At 35.9% G+C, this 6,988-nt stretch overlaps 1 non-coding gene and 1 pseudogene across 1 annotated transcript; both read right to left on the reverse strand.

Annotated features, from left to right (window-relative positions):
* Positions 1-1,392: 1,392 nt before the first annotated feature.
* On the reverse strand, positions 1,393-1,511 carry LOC150076927 (5S ribosomal RNA). Its single transcript, XR_016547758.1, has one exon. It is a non-coding gene; the product is annotated as a 5S ribosomal RNA (ribosomal RNA).
* A 3,874-nt stretch (positions 1,512-5,385) lies between these two features.
* On the reverse strand, positions 5,386-5,498 carry LOC150076928 (5S ribosomal RNA; annotated as a pseudogene).
* Positions 5,499-6,988: the final 1,490 nt, after the last annotated feature.

A 6,988-nucleotide genomic window follows, 5' to 3' on the forward strand; every position in this document is an offset into this window, starting at 1 on the left:
TGGATAAGGTGCAATACTTGGAGAACTCGTTGTGAAGGCTCAAATTGCTGAGCCACAAAAAAAAGAAAATAGTAATAATATATAAAGAAATTAGAGAGGACAAGATCTTCCTAACTCCATATAATTTCAATAACAGCAAATATCATTAAATATTTGATTAATAATTATTAAATTATTATCCAAACAATAGCTTTTATATAAAAGCTACAGTTTTATACAGATAGTTTTAGAATCCTTTTTATAAATACATTAATAAATTACTATTATTATTGGATAATGTCTTTCGATTTTTCTCTGTTTTCTTTCTTTCTTTTTTTTTTTTTTTTCATTAGGACTGTTTACAGAAGGTTATGGGGCTTTTCTACTAATTCACTAAAATTTTTAAATTCTTAGGAAGTTTAAATTATATATATTTTTTTTATTTGATAAATATAATTTATCAAATAAATTTTTTTTAATTTTTTGTTTATATGCCGATAGCAATTGACACTTCCAGGGGCGTCAACAGCTAACGCGATCCCTGGTAAAAAAGTGCATGATGACTCTCCCCCTCCCCTTTATGTTTGTGTGCGTGTGTGTGTGCGCGCATACGTTTGTTTTTGTTAAAAACATCAAAAACGACACTTTTTTTGCTGAATGTAAGTCAATCATAATGAAATCAAATCTTGTAATTGACTTTCGTTGTAATTTTCCTATTATTATCTTCAATTATTTCAACTTTATTGATTGTGCTTGACCTCTAGAATCTCTTTTGTTAGCCTGACAATACTCAAGAAATCCAAATCACAGAATGAGATCTCACATTTAATTATTCTTTCTCAAAAAGTGTTAAGGATCAGATTGTTCTTTATTTAAATGTGCACAAACATAGTAGAGAAAATCTGGTATATCCTTCACAATAAGTTGCCTGTTTTTGCTTTACTCGAAGTAGCATTTCCCTGTACTGTACTTGGACATTAAGCATGATATACCATCATCAATATCATTTAAATACAGAAAATAACAATGGATCCAACACTGAAACCTGAGGGATTCCACTAATGACATTAGGATTTAAATATTTATTTTCAAAATGTAGCATAAATTAACCTCAAACAGCTGATATTTTAGAGGGGGTAAAAAATGGCAAAAAAGCCAATATTTTAGAGGGGTTAAAAAAGCCAACATTTTAGAGGGGTTAAAAAAGCCAATATTTTAGAGGGGTTAAAAAAGCCAACATTTTAGAGGGGTTAAAAAAGCTAATATTTTAGAGGGGTTAAAAAAGCCAACATTTTAGAGGGGTTAAAAAAGCCAACATTTTAGAGGGGTTAAAAAAGCCAACATTTTAGAGGGGTTAAAAAAGCTAATATTTTAGAGGGGTTAAAAAAGCCAACATTTTAGAGGGGTTAAAAAAGCCAACTACACCCGGTATTCCCAGGTGGTCACCCTCCCAAGTACTAACCGGGCCTAACGCTGCTTAACTTCGGTGATCAGACGAGAACCGGTGCATTCAGCCTAGTATGATAGTTGGCTGTTCAAACATTCGCTACTGGCTTTACTTATGGTATGGATTGATTGCCACGGTATTTCTCGTCACATTTTTATTATGATTATTATGTATTATATCATAATCTAAACACTTTTTGAGAAAGAATAATTAAATGTGAGATCTCATTCTGTGATTTTGATTTCTTGAGTATTGTCAAGCTAACATAAGAGATTCTAGAGGTCAAGCACAATCGAGAAAGTTGAAATTATTGAAGATAATAATAGGAAAATTACAACGAAAGTCAATTACAAGATTGTCCACGAAGAGCAGTGTCCATTGATTACCACTTTGTCTTCTCCCACTGTTCAAACAGAAAAGTATGTTTTCATATAGCACAACATCAAGGCATAAACAGTGCATCGATATCAATAGGGGAATCGCGTGCGAGTTAGTTCAGTTACAACTGTGAATGAGAGCACCAATTAGACCTCCGAAAATATTGGAACTCGTCTTTAGTTATTTGCTTATTTGATAAATACTCCCTTAAAGTTGTTTTCTACTCTTAAAAAAATTGTGTGTGAAGAACACGCATAGTGGAAGTTAAGGGAATTCTTGTTTGGCGAATTTTATTAAATACTACAATGTAGTCACAAAGGATCTAGATAAAAAAAATAATTTTGATATTACTTGGATATTACTGTACTTGAAAAAAATACTTGGATTTCAGGAAATCGTTTGCTACTCATGCAAATAAAAGACTGCTGTACAAATTAGAGCACTGTAGGCAATTTGCTACAATGAATAAAGAGATGGTTGAGTGGGAGGAGGCAGAGTGATAATCAATGGACACTGCTCTTCGTGGGCTGATGTTATTAATGCAAGGCTCGGTGTTGAGCCCATTATTGTTTTTTATATTTAACACTGATATCGATGAAGGTAGATCAGGCTTAATGTACAAGTTTGAAGATGATACAGAGGTTGGCAGTGTCGTTAATAACAGTAATGAGAGTACGCTGCTGCAACAGGATCGAGAAAAGTTGGGCATGTGGGCTGAGAGGTGGCAACTGAAGTTGAACAAAGTACCGCAGGTGGCTAGGCAGTAATCTCAGAGTAGCATCCGAACTGTGCGGTACTACACTCAGGTTAATGGAAACTGGGTAAAAAAATATGTGGAGTTCTAAAATCTCGAAACTTTATTAGACAGTTGGACAGACAACTTGAGTAGTCGAGAGTCATCTCCCTTTATGCCTACAATTACTCCCCATGCAAAGATTTCGGACAAAATCTGATCTTTTCCTTCGCCCTCTTTCCATATAATTGCAATTTCAACAACTTCAGAATTACACCTCACCTGGATGCAGCCGTTCCTGAAGAAAACCCCAGGTAAGAGTATTCTTCTGCCTTAAAATAAAATATTTAATATTCCTTTAAATTTTCCAAAAATAGCCTATACTACCCTTTTCAAAAAAAATCTACAAAGTTTATTTTAAATCCATAATGAGATCGCAGATCCTCTACAAGGAAAAATTACAATAAATTATTAGCATTTGTTCGATTTCACAAAAATTAGCGGGTCTCGACTACTCAAGTTGTCTGTCCAACTGTTAATGGAAAATTAGAAAGGTCTGGGGGAAATTGTTCAATCAGGTATGAAGTTCTCTGAGTAATGCAGAGAGGCTACTAGGACAGCATGGTTTTTTTTTTTTTTTTTTTTTTTTTCAATGTTATACAGGAATATTTCTAGCGGGGATAAAGGAGGTGATTATCCCATTATATATCGCAATGAATGCCACATTTGGAATAAACAATACACGTGCGAGATTGGTGAGTGGAACAAAGGGGTATTCTTACCAAGAAAGGCTTCATTTCTACAAATTACAGCGTATCGAGACTAGGCTAGATGATCTGATTGAGGTGTTTAAGGATTTTAATGGATTGAGCAATCTCAATGCTTATGGGATTCTTGCTCTTTCTCAGGCCACACACATGAGGTGGTTGTTCCACCTCATACTGAGGATTTTCGATTGCAGAATAGTGTGAGGAAGTTTGCGTTTAGCCTGTGGGTGGTTAATTGCTGGAACAAACTTCCATTTGTTGTCGTAGTTGATAGCCTGAATAAATTGACAAAATAACTAGACAAAGTATTGGAGGTAATGAATAGGCGAAACGGGAGGTATCGTGTTTTTTTTTTTTTTTTGTTGGCCGATGCTCTTTAAGCTTCGTTTCTTGCATCAGTTACCACTGCTAATCCTTCTTCTTCTTTGGTCCTTAGCTGGCAGCTGGGGAAGGCGGTTGGCCACGCAACCAGTATGCTGCTGTAGGTGCCACAGGGTTTCGGACTTGCTCTGTGATGTTCTTCCATACCTTACGATCCATGGCGTCAGTCCTGGCCTGGTTAAGGTCGAGACGTCGGCTCTTCAAGTCATTTTCCACTTGCTTGGCCCACGTTTTCCTAGGCGGTGTCCGTTGGATGCTCCATTGGGTGGGTCGTTGTCTCCAAAAGAGTGTGGATGGTATTCTGTTCGTGCCCATTCTACTTACGTGGCCAAACCATCTAAGCCTTCGCTTCTGGATTTGGTCGGCAATGGTTGGTTACTGTTGGCATCTGGCGCGGATGGTATCATTAGTGATGCGGTCGCGAAGAGAGATGCCCAAGATCTGCCGCAGGCATCGCATTTGGAATACCTCAAGTTTGTTCAAATCTAACTTGAGACAAATCCATGTTTCCGATCCGTAAAGAAGAATGGGCAGGATCAAAGTCCGAAAGAGTCGGATTTTAGTCTTTGTGGAAATGTTGGTCCTCTTCCACAGACACCATTTGAGCGAGGCGAACGCAGTGGCCGCCTGTCCAATTCTGCTGTGGATTTCCATGGTGGATGCAACTTTCTTCTCCTGGACCAGCGACCCAAGGTATTTAAAGTCCTGCACTTGCTCGATCTGGACGCCTTCGAGATAGATGGTGGCTTGCGACCCATCTGTTGTCAGGGCCTTTGTCTTACCAGCATTGATCTTCAAACCGTATGGCCGGGCAATGCGGGCAATGTCGTAGAGGATGTCCGTGGCTTCAGCGTCGTTACCGGCAAGGATAGCACTATCATCAGCAAACATCAGGTCAGTCACATAGTGATCCTTGTCATATTGTATGCCCTGTCTGTTTCTGAATGCTTGCCTCATAATGGCGTCGACCACGATGTTGAAAAGCAACGGGGAGGCTACATCCCCTTGGCGGACTCCAGTTTGAATGGTAAATTCCTCAGATAAATCGTTCTGGATGCGCACCTGGCTGGTTAAACCGTTGTATGCAGTTTGGAGGAGTGTGATGACTTTTCGAGGTGCATGTTCAACCTCTAGTAGTTTCCATAAGGCAGGCCGGTGGACACAGTCGAAAGCAGACTTAAAGTCAATGAAAACAATGACGGTTCGCTGTCCACACCGGATCCTCTCCTCCATCAGCTGACGAATGGCAAAGATTTGATCACAGCATCCTCGCCCGGGTCTAAATCCTGCCTGTTCTTCTCGACTGATTTGCTCGCGATGTTTTTGCAGTCTTGACTGGATGATCTTCATAAAGACCTTTCCGATGATGGAAAGGAGGCTGATGCCACGGTAGTTCTACTGCTAATCCTAGAGAGGTGTCTGAAAAGATTGAACACGTTAACGCTTCCCAACATTAATGCAAGCTACGCACACATGATTAGTTGCAGATAGTCAACGATTATTGTCATAATTGCTTTCTTTTTTATTCTAGTCAAAGATAAGTACAGTATTATGGCTAAACTCAAAAAATTATTATTGTGTATAAATTGTAAAATTTAAATATTTATTTTCAAAATCTACCATAAATTAACCTCAAACAGCTGATATTTTAGAGGGGGTAAAAAATGGCAAAAAAGCCAATATTTTAGAGGCGGTAAAAGAGCCAACTACACCCGGTATTCCCAGGTGGTCCCAAGTACTAACCGGGCCTAACGCTGCTTAACTTCGGTGATCGGACGAGAACCGGTGCATTCAACCTAGTATGATAGTTGGCTGTTTGCAACCCTTCTGTTGTCTTTACTTATGGTATTAATTGATTGCCACGGCATTTCGTGTTATATTTTCGTTATGATTATTATGTATTATATATTATTTTATATTTAGCTATTTTTGTCAATCCACAGATGCAAATTATTTTTATGTAAAAACTGCCTGAGCACTTCTGAAGAAATATTACTTCAAAATTCATCTTGTTCACCAATAATTTTGATTTGTTTTAATTTATATGATGTACATTTTTATAAAACATTTTACAAAGTTAAATTTAGCTAAATATAATTTAAGCTATACTAATAATCTGAAAGATATTTTTTAGTAAATAACAATTTAAGAAGAAACCTTTTTAAACTAATTTATAGCATGCCGCTGAACACTTGCAAACATTCGCAAATTCACATCAACTCCTTAACACGAATAAATTTTAAAAACAGAAATGATTAAAATTTATTTAGCCATTAATACGGTATTTAATGTATTTCGTGAAATTTCTTCTATTCATTTAGAATTAATTTCATTACTTCAGTCAGAAATGCACTGATAACAACTTACACCTTGTCGAAATGAGTTTCAAAACACACTAGGAATTCAGGTTGATTAATGAAAATACATTTATAAACAACAATACTGTTTTGTTCATTTTAATTCATTTGTATTTATTTATTAGTTAGTTAATTATAAAAATAGTATTTTTTTTATAATTTGTGTCACGGGAAAATCTTATTAATTTCATGACTCATTATTATTATCGGCCATATGATGCAAGGAAGCGTAAGGCTTATGCTGCACCAACCAAAAAAAAAAAAAAATTCCCAAGTTACTCTGAGAGAGAGAGAGAGAGAGAGAGAGATATGATATCCAACTCAGGACCCTGGGTTTGCCAAGCCCATACTCCCCAAATGTGAGTCCCTTTGCAACTCTATATCATTAGAAAATTTTAGTATTATATTCCGGTAAAATTAATCTAAGCAAAGTTGCTTAGATTAATTCCTAGACGTCTATGTCATGGATATTCCTATATTTAATTATATGTTTCTGCCTTTATATATCTGCTCCTTTAAAGTTCAGAAAAAAAAAAATTTCCAACAGCATGTATATATCGTATAGGTATTACATGCTGCTTAGTAGGGTGGTTAGATATGAGTATTGAAGAAACGAGTAGCATTTTTAATTTCAGTTGTCGAAAATGAATGTTTCGAAACTACTGAGCTTACACTCTTGGAATTCAGATTGATTAATGAAAATATCTTTATGAACAACAATACTATTTTGCTTATAATTCATTGATATTTATTTATTAGTTAGTTGATTATAAAAATAGTATTTTTTTTTATAATGTCATGGTAAAAATCTTATTAATTTCTAAACTTGCAACCCTATTTCATTAGAAAATATATACAGTAAAAATATATACTTTAGCAATAAATCAAGCCAGTGTAAAGAATTAACCTGTTAATTTCTTCATGAAAAGAGAATTTTATTTTGAAA

Source organism: Mastigoproctus giganteus, chromosome 12 (assembly GCF_048544385.1).
Source record: "Mastigoproctus giganteus isolate SK-2022 chromosome 12, ASM4854438v1, whole genome shotgun sequence".
Lineage (NCBI taxonomy): Eukaryota > Metazoa > Arthropoda > Arachnida > Uropygi > Thelyphonidae > Mastigoproctus > Mastigoproctus giganteus.